This window comes from Phyllostomus discolor, chromosome 4 (assembly GCF_004126475.2).
Source record: "Phyllostomus discolor isolate MPI-MPIP mPhyDis1 chromosome 4, mPhyDis1.pri.v3, whole genome shotgun sequence".
NCBI classification, from domain to species: domain Eukaryota; kingdom Metazoa; phylum Chordata; class Mammalia; order Chiroptera; family Phyllostomidae; genus Phyllostomus; species Phyllostomus discolor.
The window spans coordinates 108,528,817-108,546,239 of record NC_040906.2 but is presented as its reverse complement, the minus strand read 5'-3'; the positions used below and the strand labels follow the sequence as shown (position 1 = coordinate 108,546,239).

At 44.1% G+C, this 17,423-nt stretch overlaps 1 protein-coding gene across 2 annotated transcripts in view; it reads left to right on the top strand.

Moving 5' to 3' along the window:
* The window catches only part of LOC114490215 (patr class I histocompatibility antigen, A-126 alpha chain-like), a 223,389-nt gene that overhangs the window by 142,105 nt on the left and 63,861 nt on the right, over positions 1-17,423 (top strand). The window lies entirely within an intron of this gene.

The following is a 17,423-nucleotide window of genomic DNA, read 5'->3' as shown; positions in this document are numbered from 1 at the left end:
AATGTGAAATATAAGTAAGCCTATGTCAGCTGATGCCCCGTGTTAAGCATGCATTTCTTCTTAAGCAGCATGTTTCATTGGAGTCACGCACTCTGAAGGCCTGAGGAGAGGCTGTCACACACCATGAAGGATGCGTCACTCACTACAGAAGGGAGGGCAGTGGGGCTGGTGCAGGGGCGTGCTTCCCTCCAGAGGTAGCACCGAGGTCTGCAGAGGGCGGATGCAGGCTCCAGGCCTTTCACTCTCTGCATTCCTTGCTTCATCTCTGCATGTGAGTCATACTTCCCCCCTTTGGCTGCTAAGTCATTTGATAATGAGATAATTCCCCTTTTTGCATATTTTTCCTAAGCAAATAATGACTAAGCTGGGCACGTTGAGATGAGCCAGAGCAGCTTCCTGGCTGTGAATCTGTGATCTGGGTGATTGGAGGCAGGCTACACCTGCTAGAAAGCAGGAGGAGTGTCATGAAGCACTTTGTCCATCCTGACTTGGTCTCTGCAGCGACACTGAACTCCCCTCTTAGCGCGGTGCATTAGAACGCACTCTCTGAGACTGGCGACATGGGTGTCAGATGCACTGAGTGTGAGGTGATTAGTCTAAATCCCAAAACTCAGAATCCCCCAGCCTAGCTGTGTGTCATTTCCGTCAATTGGCTCTTTACGTGTTTGAATGGCAGTGGCTGACAATGTACAGAAAAGGACGTTCTCTAATGGTTTGAAAATGTTTTGGGGGCCCTGGCTGGTGTGGCTCAGTGGATTGAGTGCAGCCTGTGAACCAGGGGGTCGCCTGTTCAATTCCCAGTCAGGGCACATGCCTGGGTTGTGGGCCAGGTCCCTAGTGGGGACCACATGAGAGGCAACCACACATTGATGTTTCTCTCCCTCTCTTTCTCCCTTTCTTCCCCTCTCTCTGAAAAATATATGAACAAATCTTTAAAAAATGTTTTGGGGGACCCAGGGCTCCCTTGGAGATTTTTCTCTCATGCACAGCTGACATTTCTTTGGGAGGTAGGGAGAGCATATGGAGAATGCCCAATAATTTTGCTGCTGCTGTATTTGCACAACTAATCTCTCTTTTTTTTCTTTCTTAACCCTCATCTGAGGATTTGCTTTCTGGTTTGGGAGAGAGAGAAACATGGATGTGAGAAAGAAGTATCGATTGGTTGCCTCCCATGCATGCCCAACCAGGGATCGAACCTGCAGCTTAGGCACGTGCCCTGACTGGGAATCAAACCTGCATCCTTTTGCTGAATAGGGTGATGTTCCCCCTAACTGAGTCACTGGCCAGAGCTGCATAATTTATCTCTTGACTTCTAATTGCACATAATCTATGTGTGACCTTAATAACACATGACAAAAAAGGGACATCAGTGAATGTCATCCCAAGAAGCATCCTGTTGGAGCTCACTGCTACCCCTGGATGGGACAGCCAGAACAGAGCCATAATGCAGGGCTTCCCTGAGGTCCTTGGAGATCCAGAAAGGGGAGGACCAATGGTAAAGTGGCTGTGCCATGGTTGTCCAGGTCACGTGATGCCCTTACACATTTCCAAAGTAGGCCTTTTTCTAGTCGCAAGCATGAATCTCTTGGCATATGGAATGAGATGTTGGTAGCCCCTCAGAATCCGTAAGCGTTTGCTGGAACTGGAAAGGCAGAGAGCCACAGGCCTCACATCCCACTCTGGAGTGAAGACACTGGGATTCACCAGTGTATAATGGACAGGTGTGGTTTGCTGTTTAAATCATGCTCCAGGTTGAGATAAGGAACCTCAGTGTTTGGGTTCTTGTTGTTTTCAGATTCTTTTCTCCAGGTATTTGATTCTCGCCTCCCACCACCTTGGGATCTGGTTGGAGAAAGAAAAGGCAAAAGGTTTTCCTTTGTTATCTCATTTTTCAGAAACTTAAATATCCATGCTTGGAGGGACCCTGCCTTTTTAACATGCTTAAGACCAAGTAACAAAATCTTCAATGTTCTGCCCAGTGTCAACAAGGCTGGGGAAGTATCAGCTGCTGAGAAGAGCATGTAGGAAAAGCTGCCCTGCAGACACGGGCACAAACCGGTCACACTGCTGTTCACTGAGTGCCCACCTCATGCCAGACAGACCCTGCACCCACTGACCTTCCACATATATGAAGCACATGGCTGCTGCATTGCTTCCACTTTCCGAATCTCACACATGGTCATGTGGTTCCCACCCAAAGCCATGCAAGGAAGGAATTCCGGGGCACGTATTTCAGTCTTGGGTTACTTGACATCCTACGAGAACACCAAGTGTCTAAGCCTTTTTTGAGGTATTCAATATTTTTCACCTGGGTGTGCTTTGCATCAGTGTTTTTATAAAATACTTGTTGCTGTTGGCACCATGACTTGGCTTTAAAGTGACCTCTTTAAGTTTCTGACCAAGGAGATAAGGTGGGAAGAACAAGTAGCTGATGATGATCAGCACTTGGGGGTGCAGTGACTAGTTCTAGTTGCTCGACCAGTGATTTGGTGTCTGCTCACAACCTTGTTCCCACACACAACTCCTGACATTTTCAGTCAAAGATGTAAACCCACGTGTATGACCCCTCCACACACACCAACGTCTTCATAAAGATGACACCAGCCTGAACGTGTAGTGAGCACTCGGGTGAACCCCACTGAGCTCCAGGAACTCATTCTTTTCCCTCGTCCCCATCTCAGCACCGAGTACACCGGCCCAATATAGACTATGCTAGATGCTCAGTGAATTCACTTCCTGCCCTTTCTCATTAAGCAGCCTTGCATCTCTATGTCTGTGGACCTTTATTTCTGATACTGTCTTCAGGTGTGGAGGCCAGAATCACATGATTTTCTGGCAATTCCTGCAACCTGACTTTGGCCTTGAATTCCCTGAGGTGGGGAACAAGCAGCAGATTTGACGGGGGCATGGCTGCAAAATAGGTCTGTGGTCTTCGGGCCACCTTGATCTTCAACCTGTTTCCAGTCACACTCACAACTCAGAGTGCATCAGCCTAAACAGATCAAATGGGAACAGAGGAGGATTCTGGGAAGGGGGCCAAGTAGGAAGCACCAGGAGTCTCTCTTCCAACCTAGACACCAACTGCACTGGCTGAATCTCTCAGGTGTTCACCTTGGAACACGAGCCTGCTGGAGCCTTGCAACTCCCAGAGAGGCTGGGATGGTAAACTGGAGACAAGTTCAGTTCTTAGTAGAGCAGCAGCCACCCACCCACAGCCTCCAGCCATGGCAGGCAGCTCTGCAAGTTTTGCTGGAGCCAGTGGTCACAGCCTGCAGGAGCGAGGGTGGGAGAAAAAGACTGTCCCCTGCACACCGGGGTCAGTTCTCTGCTGCTTCTGGTCACTGAGGTGCAGAGAGGCTGGCAGCCATTGTTTCTCCTTCCCCCACTGCTGCAAGGCCCCACCCCTCTGACTGAAGGTACTTCCTGAGGGGGTTTACAGGGCCAGCAACTCCCCTATTTTTCACATTTTCACCTTTCAGGATGCAGACATTAAAGGCTAGCACATTAAAAAAAAAGTGGATATTCAGGGAAAATTAAGTGACCACACATGCCCAGGAAAATGCTTAATGTCTCTTAATGTTAAGAGACATTAAGTTTACACCTCCAGCTGATTCTCAGCACAGGGTCAGCCCACAACAATTTTAAAAAACAACAACAAAAAACTTCCCTACTGAACCCTGAGAAGGGGATGAATATGATATCTGGAGTTACTGCATCGTTAGACTCAAATGGCCAGCAGTAAACAAAAAATCACCAGGCATACAAAGAGACAAGGAAGTGTGGCCCATTCAAAGGGAAAAAAGTCAACAGACTCTGTCCTCAAAAAGAGTTCATGGCAAATGTATTAAAGACAAGATAACTATGTGTGAATAAAATGGAAATATCAATAAAGAGGAAACCTCAAAAGAAATTTAAAAATTCTCAGGCTGAAAAGCACAATAAAAAAATTCACTAGATGGATTCAAAGGCAGATAGGAGCAGGCAGAAAAAGAGAATCTGAACTTGAAGATGAACAATGGAAATGACTGAGACTGAGGAACAGAGAGGAAAATTGAAGAAGAGCAAACGGAGCCGAGGGAGCCGATGGGACACCAAGCAGACCAGCACACACGGCCTGGGAGTGCCCAGGGAAGCAAGACAGCGTAGGAAATAAAGGCTGAAAACTTCCTAAGTGTGATCAAACACAAGCATAAAACATCAAGAAGCTCAATGAATCCCAAGGAAGATGAACTCAGAAAGACTCACACCTAGTACAACATAATCAAACTTGGCAAAAATTGAATCTTGAGAACAGCAAGAGAGAGGTTAATGACCACATACAAGGGAACCTCAAGATTATCTGCAGATTTCTCAGAAAATGTGGAGGCTAGAAGACAGTCAGCAAATGTATTCAAAGTTCTCAAAAATAAAAGAGTCCTCTATGCAGCAAAACTGACTTTAAAAAAAGGAGGGAGAAATTCAGATATTCCCAGATGAACAAAAGCTGAGGGAGTTGGTAACCACTAGACCTGCCCTGATGGAAACGCCCAAGGGCGTCCTGCAGGGGAAGTGAAAGGACACCAAACAGCACCTCCAAGCCCTGCGCAGAAATAGAGCTCTCGATAATGAGGAATAAACAGGCAATACTCAAAACTAGTATTGTTATAATCATGGTTTGTAACAACTTATTTTTTATTGTTCAGTTACAGTTGTCCCCATTCTCCCTGCCCCTGTTGCTCTCCCCTGCCCCATCCAACCCCTGCTCCCAAAGGCAATCCCCTCCCCACTGTCCTTGTCCACGGGTCCTTTGTACATGTTCCCTGACTTAACCCTTCCCTTCTTTTCCCCACTACCCCTTTCCACCTCCCCTCTGGTCACTGTCAGTTTGTTCTTTATTTCTATGTCTTTGGTTCTTTTTTGCTCATATGTTTTGTTGATCAGGTTACACTTATAAGTGAGATCATAAGGTCTCTGTCTTTCACTGACTGGCTTATTTCACATAGCATAATAGTCTCCACTTCCATCCATGCCGTCATAAAAGGTAGGAGTTCGTTCTCTGTTCCTGCTGCATAGTATTCCATTGTGTAAATTCACCAATTTTTTTTTAATCTACCCATTTACTGATAGGCACTTAGGCTGTATCCAGCACTTGGCTATTGTCAATAATGCTGCCATGAACATAATAAGGGTGCATAGATTCTTCTGAGTTGGTGTTTCAGGGTTCTTAGGGTATGATTCTAGCAGTGAAATTGCTGGGTCAATAGATAATTGCATTTTTAAATTTTGAAGGAATTTCCATACTGTTTTCCACAGTGTCTGCACCAGTCTGCATTCCCCCCAACAAGGTACTGGGGTTCCCTTTTCTCCACAACCTCACCTGTACTCATTGCTTGTTGGTTTGTTTATGCTGGCCATTCTGACCGGTGTGAAGTGGTATCTCATTGGGGTTATAATTTGCATCTCTCTGATGGCTAGTGATGCTGTGCATCTTTTCATGTGTCTCTGGGCCCTCTGTATGTCCTCGTTGGAGGAGTGTCTCTTCAGGTCCTTTGCCCGTGTTTTAATTGGATTATTTGTCTTCCTGAGTGGAGTCATGTGAGTTCTTTATACATTTTAGAGATCAAACCCTTGTCTGAGGTATCACTGACAAATATGTTTTCCCATACAACTGGTGCCCTTTTTATTGTGCTGATGTTTTCTTTAGCCATACAGAAGTTTTTAGTTTTATATGCTGCCATTTGTTTATTCTTTCCTTTATATCCCTTGCTCTAGGGGACATATCAGTGAAAATATTGTTCTGTGAGCTATCTGAGATTTTTCTTCCTATGTCCTCCTCTAGGACTTTTATGGTGTCTCGATCTATAGGTAACAGTACTTTTTGTTTTCTATGTGATTAAAGAAACAATTATTAATGTAAATATTGGTATTACTGTAACTTTGTAACTCCAAATCTTGTTTTCTACATACTTTAGGGGATTAATACATTTTTAAGAATGATTACTTTACATATTTGGACACATAATGTATAGTTACTTTATGACATCAAAAACTGAAAGCATTGTAGACAGAACTGTAAAGGAGCAGTTTTTGTATGTTACTGAAGTTAATCCCTTATAAAATCAACTTTGAATATTATGGCTTTATGTTGAATGTGATGGCCCTGGGAACTAAAAAGAAAGTAGCAATAGAATATGCACAAAATGAACTAAGAAGTCATTTAGACATTCCACTACAAAAGAAAATGTCAACCCAAAAGAAGACGGGATTGCAGGAAATGAGGGACAAAAGACTTACAGGGCACATAGAAAACGAACCACACAATGACAGACATAAGTCTGTTATCAGAAATGGATTAAACTTCCCAATCAAAAGACCAAGATCTGCAGAATGAATGAAAACACAACATCCTATGATGCCTACAAGAGACTTGGTTGAGATCCAAAGAGAGAAGTTGGCCATGAAAGGGTGGAAAATAAATTACATGCAAAGAGTAACCATAAGAGAGCAAGGCTGGCTCTCCTAATATTAGAAAATAGACGTTAAATGAAAAGAAGGTGGCCAGACAAAGGGCACTGTATATGAATAAAGTTTCAACATAGCAAGAAGATAGAACTATAACATGTGCCTAATGTCAAATGGTCAAAATATATGAAGCAAAAATGGACAGAATCAAAGGGAGAAATAGAGAGTTCTTCAACACCAGTTGGAGAATTTGATACCCTGCTCTCAGGAATGGGTAGAACAACCAGACAGAAGAATAAACTAATAAGGAAATAGAGGACTTAACACGACAAACCCACTAGAACTAACAGATAGATACAGAGAACACTTGACTTAACAACAGTGTAAACCTTCTTCTCAAGTACACACAGGACATGTTCCAAGATAGACCAGATGGTATGCCACCAATGGAGTCTCAATAAATTTAAAAAAACAAATGCCATAAAGAGTATCTTCTAAGACTACAATGAGATGAATTAGAAATCAATATAAAAGAAAACTGAAAACTTCACAAAATTGTGGAAATCAAACAAACACAGAAATGAAAGAAGAAATCACAAGGAAAATACATGTACTTAAAGGTGAATGAAAATGAACACCTCACACCACACAGCCCAGGGCGGGAAAACTCCAGAGAGGTGGGCGCTGGCGAGCAACGCCTTCCGCGGCCTGTTGAGGGCGCCGGTCAGCTTCCACTTCAGCAGCTCTATGAGGCGATGTCTGCAGAGACCACAGTGGCCTGACAATACTTAGGATTTATTGAAGTGATTTTAAAATTAGGAAATACTTGCAACATATAAATAAATATAGAAAATAATGGTACTATGTACCCACCTCCAAGTATAAACAGGTGTTAACACTTTTGCCATCTTTGCTTCAGAGGTTTCATTTTAAAAAATACAACGTTTCAAATCCAATGGAAGTCCCACATCTCTTCCCCGCCCCACCCCCCTCAGGGGAACCTGTTCTCCTGGAGTCCGTGCGTGTGGTTCCCATGAATGGTGGTGTGCTTTATTAACTGCGTTTTTTACCTGCAAACGATGCAGACCATTGCTTTGGGTGTTTGTAAGTTTTGCATAAATGATAACTACCATATTTTGCCATGTATAATGCTCACTTTTTTGTGCAAATCTTTGAGGGAAAATAAGGATGTGCATTGCACATTGATATAATGATTACATACCATGGGTATAACAATCCCGTGTATAATGTGCACAAACGTGGATACACAGTGTACACGGCAAAATATGGTATGTGGCCATTTGTCATTCTTTTAGCTGCTCAGCATCTGAGGCCCCTTTCCAGGGAGAAAGAGTCTCCTCTGCCATAAAAGCAAAAAGGCCGGCTGCCCACCATCCCAGCTCTCCTAGCAGGAGGGGACAGACATGTGACCAAGGCTCTCCCATGAGACCCTGAGCCCTGGCAGAGACAGTGGCCAGAGTCCCCAGAGGGCCTGCAGCTGCGCAGCACCAGGGAGTAGTCCCGGATCTCAGCTCCCCTGGGGACGGCGAACTACCACTATCCTCCCAATCCTTTCTCTGCCTCAGTCAGTCTGTTGCTTAGGGTTAAGAACCTGGTTGAAAAGGATACTTTTGTAACTTACTTTGTTCATTCAACATGTTATTAGATTCAGATGGGTATAGGTAATTGACAAGGAGAAGAATGTGTCACTCCAACGAGGCCACTTGGGCATATTGATGATCTTAAATTATAGGTGGTTGAGAAACAGCTGCAAGGAAGACACTCTGACGTGCCTGCGTCTCCCTGACCACAGGAGACCCATCTCCCTCATGAAAGGAACCCACCTGGAACCAGGAGGGTCTCACCACCTCACATAAAATAAAATGAGCATTTTTCTCCCTCTCAAAAATCAACTAGGAGAAACATGGAGAATGAGGCACAAGGAACTGAGGAGCCCCCTGAAATCCTGAATGACAGCAGTGGTGGGACAGCCCATGGCAGCAGCAGCAGCAGCAGCGAGCAGGCGAAGGGGTTGAGGCTGAGGGGTTGAGGTGAGGGGTTGAGAGCCTGTGGCTGAGATGAGCATGTCGGGAACCCCAACACAACAGCAGTGGCGAAGGCTTACACAGCACTCACAGTGATCCTGAGGCTCAGGAAGGTCAAGTGAGTGCCCAAGGTCAGCCAGGTGGTGGGTGGCAGAGGCGGAATTCACACCAAGGCCGTCTGGCTGCAGAGTCTGTGCTCCTCATCTCTGTGTCCTGTGCAGCCTCCTGTTTTCCTCCCTCTCTCTCTCTCTCTCCCTCTCTCTCTCTCTCTCTCACACACACACACACACACACATACACACACAAATGCACACTCTCAAATGTGAGAAGCAGCAAAATACATGCATTGAGGGTAAGGAAAACAAAATCTCTGGTTGGCAGCAACTGGAAGAGATCCCAGGCTGGTGGCAAGAACATCCCTGGATCTGCTTTGGTTCAGGGAGGAGGGCTGAGTGAGGAATCGCATGGACAGCCACCCGGGGTGGCTTGTCTATGGGCTAAGGATGGTCACAGTCTCTTTGCCACTCCTCCCACTGAGAGTCCATTTCCCTCCCTTTGAGCTGCTGGCTCACTGACATGGTTTGATCAACAGAAGTGTCAGAAGTGACTCTGTGAGGCTTTTAAGGCTGGTCTTTAACAGAACTCCCGTGGCTCTGGCTGGCACACACGGCTCAGCTGGTGAGGCATCGTCCAGAAAGGTTGATGGTGCGGTTCCGGGTCAGGGCACACGGCCAGGTTGCAGGTTCCATCCCCCACTGGGGTGCGGGCTGGAGACAGCGACTAGAGTTCCTCTCTCATATCGAGTGTTTTTTTCTCTCTCCTTTCCCCTCTCTCTTGAATGAGAATAAAATAAAACTTTTTTAAAAATAAGAGAACTGCCACTTCCACTTTCTCTACTTGAAACACTCCTTCCTGGAGTCCAGCTGCCTCGCTGTCAGGAAGCCCAACGCGCCACAAGGAAAGGCCCGTGTCCAGGAGAACTGGAGCCCCAGCCAGCAGCCAGCACCGCGGCCCGTGTGAGAGTGGGTGCGTGAGTGGGGGGCTGGGAAGTGACAGCGCCCCCCGGCCCTCCCAGCTTCTGAAGGACTGCGGCCCCAGCCGTCACCGTGCAGAGCAGACTCGAGTCCCGTCTGAAACACAGAATTTATAAGATAGCATTCTTTGTCTCAAGTAACAATTTGTGTCTTAAGATCTATTTTGGTTGATTTTAGTACAGCCGCTGCAGCCCCCTTTTGGTCACTGTTTGCATGGTGTATCTGCTTCCGTCCTTTTGTTTTTAGCTTATCTGTGTGAACCTGAAGTGTGTCTCTGGTAGACAACATACAGCTGGAACATGTTTTTTATTCTTTCTGTCAGTCTCTGTCATTTAATTGATCTGTTCAATCCATTTACATTTCATGTAATTACCAGTAAGGTAGGTTTTACATGTTGCTATTTGTTTTCAAGACATTTTTTTAAAATCCTCACTCAAGGATCTGTTTACTGACTTTAGACAGAGAGGAAGGCAGAGGGAGAGAGTGGGAGAGCAGGAGGGAAGAGGAACAAGAGAAACATCAGTGTGAGAGAAAAACATCAATCAGTTGCCTCCCACATGTGCCCCAACCAGGGATTGAACCCACAGCTGAGGAATGTGTGCTGACCAGGGATCGAACCCACAACCTTTCAGTTTACAGGATGACAGGCCAATCAACTGAACAATACCAGCCAGGGCAGTGTGCAGGCATTCTTAATGATGTACTACAGACCTCTGAGGATCTGTTCATTTTTCTTCATTCCTCTTTCTGCTTCTCACATGGGATCATATCAATAGAATTTTCTTCAAGTTTGCCGATTCTGGAGACTTCTGGCCAAGATGGGGGCACAGGTAGATACACTTTGTCTCCTCACACAACCAAAGGACAACAACAAATTTGAAAACAAAAAATAACAGAACTGCCAGAAAATTGAACTGTATGGAAGTCTGACAACCAAAAAATTAAAGAAGAAACATTTCTCCAGGCTGGTAGGAGGGATGGAAATGGGCAGAGGGGGCAGAGAGGGCTTGTGGCAAGGCAGCACCTGGAGGACCAGGTGGGTGAGGTGGCAGCCAACAGAGGGGTGGTCCTACATTTGCATGTGGATGAACTGGGAGGAACAACTGGGGACCAAGACAGATGGTGCAACCCAGGGTTCCAGCTCAGGGAAAAAAAGGCTAAAACCCTCTGACTATAAAATCCTGCAGGGGTTGTGGCAGCAGGAGAAACTCCCAGCCTCAAAGGAGAATTCACTGGAGAGACCCACAGGGTCCTAAAATGTACACAAATCCATCCACCTGGGAATCAGCATCACAAGGGACCAATTTGCTTGTGGGTGGCAGGGGGAAGTGACTGAAAGCCAGCCCAGCAAGCAGCATTGTTCTCTCTCTAACCCCTCCCACACATACAGCACCACAGCCCAGTGAACTGGGTTGCCCCACCCTGGCGAATACCTAAAGCTTTCACCCTTACTATGTAACAGGCATGGCAAGACAAAAAAAAATGTGGCCCTCATGAAATAGTAGATGAAAACAATAAAAGTAGAACTAAGTGATGAAGATATAGACAACTTATCTGATGCACAGTTAAAAACAGTGGTAATCAGATTCTCACAGAAATGGTTGGGTATGGTCACAAATAGAGAAGGAAGTAAAGGCTATGCAAAGTGAAACAAAGGAAAATGTACAGGGAACCAACCATGATGGGAAGGAAACCAGAACTCAAATCAACGATTTGGAGCTTGGAGCAGAAGGAAGAAATAAACATTCAGCTGGAACAGAATGAAGAAACAAGACTTCAAAAACAAATTAGGAGAGGCTTAGGAACCTCCAGGACATCTTTAAACATTCCAACATCTGAATCATAGGGGTGCCAGAAGGAGAAGAGGAAGAGCAAGAAATTGAAAACTTATTTGAAAAAATAATGAAGAAATACTTCCCAATCTGGTAATGGAAATAGACTTCCAGAAAGCCCAGGAAGCTCAGAAAGTCCCAAAGGAAGCACTCACCAAGCAAGGTACATCACAATTACATTAGCCAAGATTAAAGATAAGGAGAGAATCTGAAAAGCAGCAAGAGAAAAGGAGACAGTTACCTACAAAGGAGTGCCCATAAAACTGTGAGCTGATTTCTCAAAAGAAAGCTTGCAGGCAAGAAGGGACTGAAAAGAAATATTGGAAGGCATGAAAGGCAAAGACCTATGTCCAAGATTACTCTCCCCTGCAAAGCTATCATTTAGAATGGAAGCGCACATAAAGTGCTTCCCAGATAAGGTCAAGTTAAAGGAGTTTGTCATTGCCAAACCCTTATTATATGAAATGTTAAAGGAACTTATCTAAGAAAAAGAAGATGATCAAAAATATGAACAGTAAAATGACAACAAACTCACAACTATCAATAACTGAACCTAAAAAACAAACAGAAACAAAATAAGCAAACAACTAGAACATTCCTAAGGAATCACAGAAATGGAGATCACGTGGACAGTTATCAGTGGGGAAGGGGGAGAATGGGGAAAAGGTACAGGGAATAAGAAGCATAAATGGTAGGTACAAAACGGACAGGGTGAGGTTAACAACAGTATTGGAAATGGAGAAGCCAAAGAACTTATATGTATGACCCATGGACATGAACTAAGGTGAGGGAATGCTGGTGGGAGAGGGGGTGCAGGGAGGAGGGGAATAAAGGGGAGAAAAAGTGGGACAACTGTAATAGCACAATCAAAAAAAATACATTTTTTAAAAGTTTGCTCATTCTTTCCTTTGCATGCTAAAATGTGTTGTTGAGCCCCCTCAGGGTCCTAAATAAAAAGTTTCTCTATTAGGTGCAAAGCTGAAAAAGAGAGAGAAACACAGGCTGGTCATCCGAGCCCCTGCCCACAGGCATCGCAGTAGGAGATGCAGGGGAGAGCGTACACTTAGGTTTTGTAGTACAAAACCAGGTGCTTAATGATTTTATAGCTACACAAACCAGTTCAGATCCCTCATAAAGGTCCACTCTCCCAGAGCTGTTGGAAATCGCTTACTGAGCTGGATCAACTAATAAAAATCCTGGGAGCGAGACCCTTCCCAATTTTACATTTCAATTATTAAACTTTTCAACTCCAGAATTTCTATTTGGTTCCCTTACAATTTGTACATTTGTTGATATTCTTTATTCAGTAAGACTATGATGCAGACTCCAACCAGCGGGATCCGTGTGTTGTGGCTGCCATGAACAGATTCACATGGACTACAGAAGTCCTGTGGAGAAAAAGGATGGCATGGCCACCCTCTGAGTGAGAGAGAGCCCTGACCCTTGCCTGGACAGGCTTTTACTATTTTTCTGGGAGCATTACATCAAGGATGGTCCTAATTTATTACACACAGTTTGCTTTAGGTGTTTACCTTTTACAGATAACAAAGGAAAGGATGTTGCTAATTACTTCTTACAGGTAACAAAGAAAAGGATGCTGCAAATGCAAGGGGAAAAGTGGTCAGACTGGTTATACTCCATCCTTGGGAGGTTTAGCACAGACTTTAGGAAGTTACTCCAAGGATGTGCATTAAACACTTGCTGCCTTAATTCAGGGTGAGGGGGTTTTAGCAAAAGCAAGCTTCAAAGCAACCTAGGTAGAATGCAGGCCTGGTTCCCCATGGGAAAGCCAATCTGTGGACCTGGATCCTGTGTGCCGCCTCACGTCTGTTGGTTTTCCAAACCAGGGCTGAGCTACATTCACTATTGCCACACGGACTGGTTCCCTATAAGGCTCTGTTTTCATACTTTCACTTGTCCTTTTTTCCCAAAATTTTTGGTTCATTTTTTTCTGTTAATCGAGGTATAATAGACATATAACATTATATTAGTTTCAGGTGTATAAGATGATAAGTCAGTATTTGTAAATACAGCCGACCCTTGAAGAAATGGTTTCAACTTCACAGATCCACTTATGTGCAGGTTTTTAAAAACTGTCCTTAAATGTGGCAACTCTGGAAATCAGATTATCAACCTCCTTTCAGACTGTTATAATTGCTATTTGTTGTAGTTGCTGTTGTTTGTTTAGTAGTGATTCTGAACTAATTATGTAAAGTCTGTATTCCTTGTTGTGTGTAGTCACTGAAGTTTCTTCTTGGTTTGCTCGGTGGCCAGCTGATGCTTGCACAGAGATTTCCTTAATTGCTTGGAGTCCATAAGCCGCCCAGTTTTTGCTGAGGGGCTCTGTGTTCATGCTGGGGTGCACCTTCAACAATCAGCCTGACAGCAGACAACTCTGCCTTCTCTGTTACACTCCCCTTGTGTGGAGCCTCAAGGTCAGACAGAGGTGAGAACTTAGGACCTTCTCACTCTTTTCTTAGCAGGCATCTAACTCTGGGCATGCTTACTACCCTACACATGTATGTGGCCTTCCGGATTCCCAGGAATATCTGAGAGCTTTTCAAGATCCCTAAGCATGTCTCCTTTGCTAACTTTTCCTTCTAAGACATCTAGACAATGTATCATGTATTCCTACTGCTGTCTACTGTCTCAGGAAGCCAAAAAGTTAATCATTGTGTATAACTGTTTTTAAAAAGCATCCCTACCCCCACCTGCACCAAGAAAAAGCTTTATGTGTTAGGTAAACCCTAAGAGAGGTCAGATACAGACAGCCTTACAAGGGGGGTCTTCCAGGAAGCCACTACATGAGTCAAATAACGATACCGCTGTGAGAAGGAGGCTGTAAGGAAGCTGCAGCCTCACTCTGCTCCTTCAGGGGCTGCCACACTGCTGGGGTTCACTGTGAGTGTAGCCTGTCAGTTTCCAAAGCTCCTGCAGAGTGGAAGAGCAGGCGATGGCAGTTGCGACAAATTAGAACACTAACATCTCGTAACATGCTTGGACTATGGCAGAGCAGGAAGCACCAGGAATAGGTGTGCCTATGTACACAATCATTGCACTGGCAAAAATCAGTCTGATGTAACTATCCTGAAATTCTGGAGTCTGTTGAAGGCTAGCGACTTTCAAGGGAAGATATGAGTGGTAAGTTGTAGTTAATTTCAGCTCTTGTCACAGTAGCAGTTACCCACCTCCACCCCAGCTACCTGGCAGGAAGCAGGATTTCCCAGAGCAGCTGCCACAGCCTGTGAGAACTAGGGTGGGTGAAAAGGACCCCACTCTCCAAATATTGGGAATCTGCAGCCTGATGGCTGATTGCTGCTTCTCATCACAGAGGTGCAAATAGTCAGGAGGCCATGTTTGTTGCACATTCATCCAGTTGTGGAAGCCCTCCCACTCTGGCTCAGGAGATTTCCAAGAGAATTTAAAAGGTCAGTGCACTCCCCTACCTCTTTTTTCACTTTTTTTTCCTTTTGGAATCCATATAGTAAAGACTAGGACATTAAACAACCAATGGATATATGTGCAAAATTAGAAAATGACTTCACATGCCCAGGAAAAGACTGAGAAAACACATGAAAATACATTAAGTTTGCACCCCAGGTTGACATTCAGCAGAGAGGCAGGTTGCAATAATGAAAAAAGCAGCAGCCCTGGCCGGGTTACTCAGTTGGTTGGAGCATCACCCCAGTATGCCAAGGTTGCAAGTTCCATCTCTGGTCAGGGCACATACAAGAAGCAACCAATGAATGCATAAATAATGGAGCAACAGATTGCTGTTTGTCTCTGTCTCTCTCTCAAATCAATAAATAAGACATTTTAAAAAAACAGCAAAGCCTCGGGTAGGGGCAGATACTTATTTCAAAAGTTAGAACCACAGTATTTGACTCCAAATGGCCAGTGCTCGAGAGGAACTGAAAGACATACAAAGAAGGAGGAAAGCATGGCCCATTCAAATACAAAATAATTCAACAGAATCTTTCTCTGAAACAAATCTTGTGGGAGGCATAATATCAAAAATTTTTTAAAAGATTTTATTTATTTATTTTTAGAGATGGAAGGGAGGGAGAAAGAGAGACAGAGAAACATCAATGTATGGTTGCTGGGGCTCATGGCCTGCAACCCAGGCATGTTCCCAGGCAACCCTGACTGGGAATCAAACCCGCGATGCTTTGGATCGCAGCCCGCGCTCAATCCACTGAGCTATGCCAGCCAGGGCTAATAATAATATCAAAATTTTAAAACAACTGTCTTGAAGATGCTCAAAGAGCTAACGACACATATGGGGAAAGTAAAGACAATGATGTGTGAAGAAAATGGAAACATCACTAAACATAGAAACCCTCCCCCCAAATTTTGGTGCTTAGAAGAACAGAAATTACAATAAAAAATTTACTAGACAGATTCAAAGGCAAATTAGAGCAGGTAGAATGAAGAATCAGCAACCTACAAGTCTGGACAATGGAAACCTTTGAGGCTGAGCAACAGAAAGAAAAAAGTTGAAAAGAAAGTAAATGGAGCCTAAGGAGCCTGTGGGGCACCATCAGGCTCAAAAACGTATTTGAACAAATAATGAAGGAGAACTTCTCCAGTCTGGCAAAGGAAATAGACTCCCAGGAAGTCCAGGAAGCTCAGAGGATCCCAAAGAAATTGGACCCAAGGAGGACCACACCAAGGCACATCATAATTATATTACCCAAGATTAAAGATAAGGAGAGAATCTGAAAAGCGGCAAGAGAAAAGGAGACAGTTACCTACAAAGGAGTGCCCATAAGACTGTGACCTGATTTCTTAAAAGAAATCTTAAAGGCAAGAAGGGGCTGGAAAGAAGTATTCAATGTCATGAAAGGCAAGGACCTACATCCAAGAGTGCTCTATCCAGCAAAGATTTCATTTAGAATGCAAGGGCAGATAAAGTGCTTCTCAGATAAGGTCAAGTTAAAAGAGTTCATCATCACCAAGCCCTTATTATATTAAATGTTAAAAGGACTTATCTAAGAAAAAGAAGATAAAAACTATGAACAGTAAAATGACAGCAAACTCACAGTTATTAACAAGCAAACCTAAAGCAAAAACAAACTAAGCAAACAGCTAGAACAGGAACAGAATCACAGAAATGGTGATCACATGGAGGGCTGTCAGTGGGGAGGGGAAGCAGGAGAATGGGTAAAAGGGTACAGGGAATAAGAAGCATAAGTAGTAGGTACAAAATAGGGGGAGGTTAAGAATAGTATAAGAAATGGAGAAGCCAAAGAAATTATACACATAACCCATGGACATGAAGTAGGTGGGGGAGGTATGGAGGGAAGAGGGTATTGGGTGGAAGGGGACAGAAGGAGGAAAAGGGGGACAACTATAATAGCATAATCTGTAAAATATATTTTAAAAAGAATTAAGATAATTTAAGAGAACATTGGGACAGCAAGAAACAAAACAGCATCTGTATCTTAAGCACACCAGGAGAAGAGAGAGAGCAAGGGATCAAGAACCTATTGGAAGAAATAATGACTGAAAACTCCTCTAATGTGCTGAAGGAAAAAGACACACAAGTCCCAGAGGCACACAGTCCCAAACCAGATAAACCCAAAGAGGCCCACTCCCAGACACGTCATAATTACAGTCCACAAGACAAGGACAACGAGAGGACCTTAAAAGCAGCAAGAGAAAGGCAGGTAAATACCTGCCAGGGATCTCCCAAAAGACTCAGCTGATCTCTCAACAGAAATATTTCAGGCCACAAGGGATTGGCATGAGATATTCAACCTAATGAAGAGCAAGGACCTATAATTAAGACTACGTCACTCAGCAAGGCTATCATTTAAAATTGAAGGAGAAATGAGGAGCTGCCCAGACATGGAAAAGCCAGAGGAGTTTGTTACCACCAAACCAGCACTACAAAAAATATTCAAGAGCTTGCTTTAAGAAGTACAAGAAAGGAAAACATACAAAAAAGGAAACAGAATTAAAAGAATAAATTGGCAGCATATATGTACCTATTAATAATCATTTTAAATGAAAATGCCTTAAATGTTCCAATGAAAAGACATGCGGTAGCTGAATGGGTAAGAAAGCAA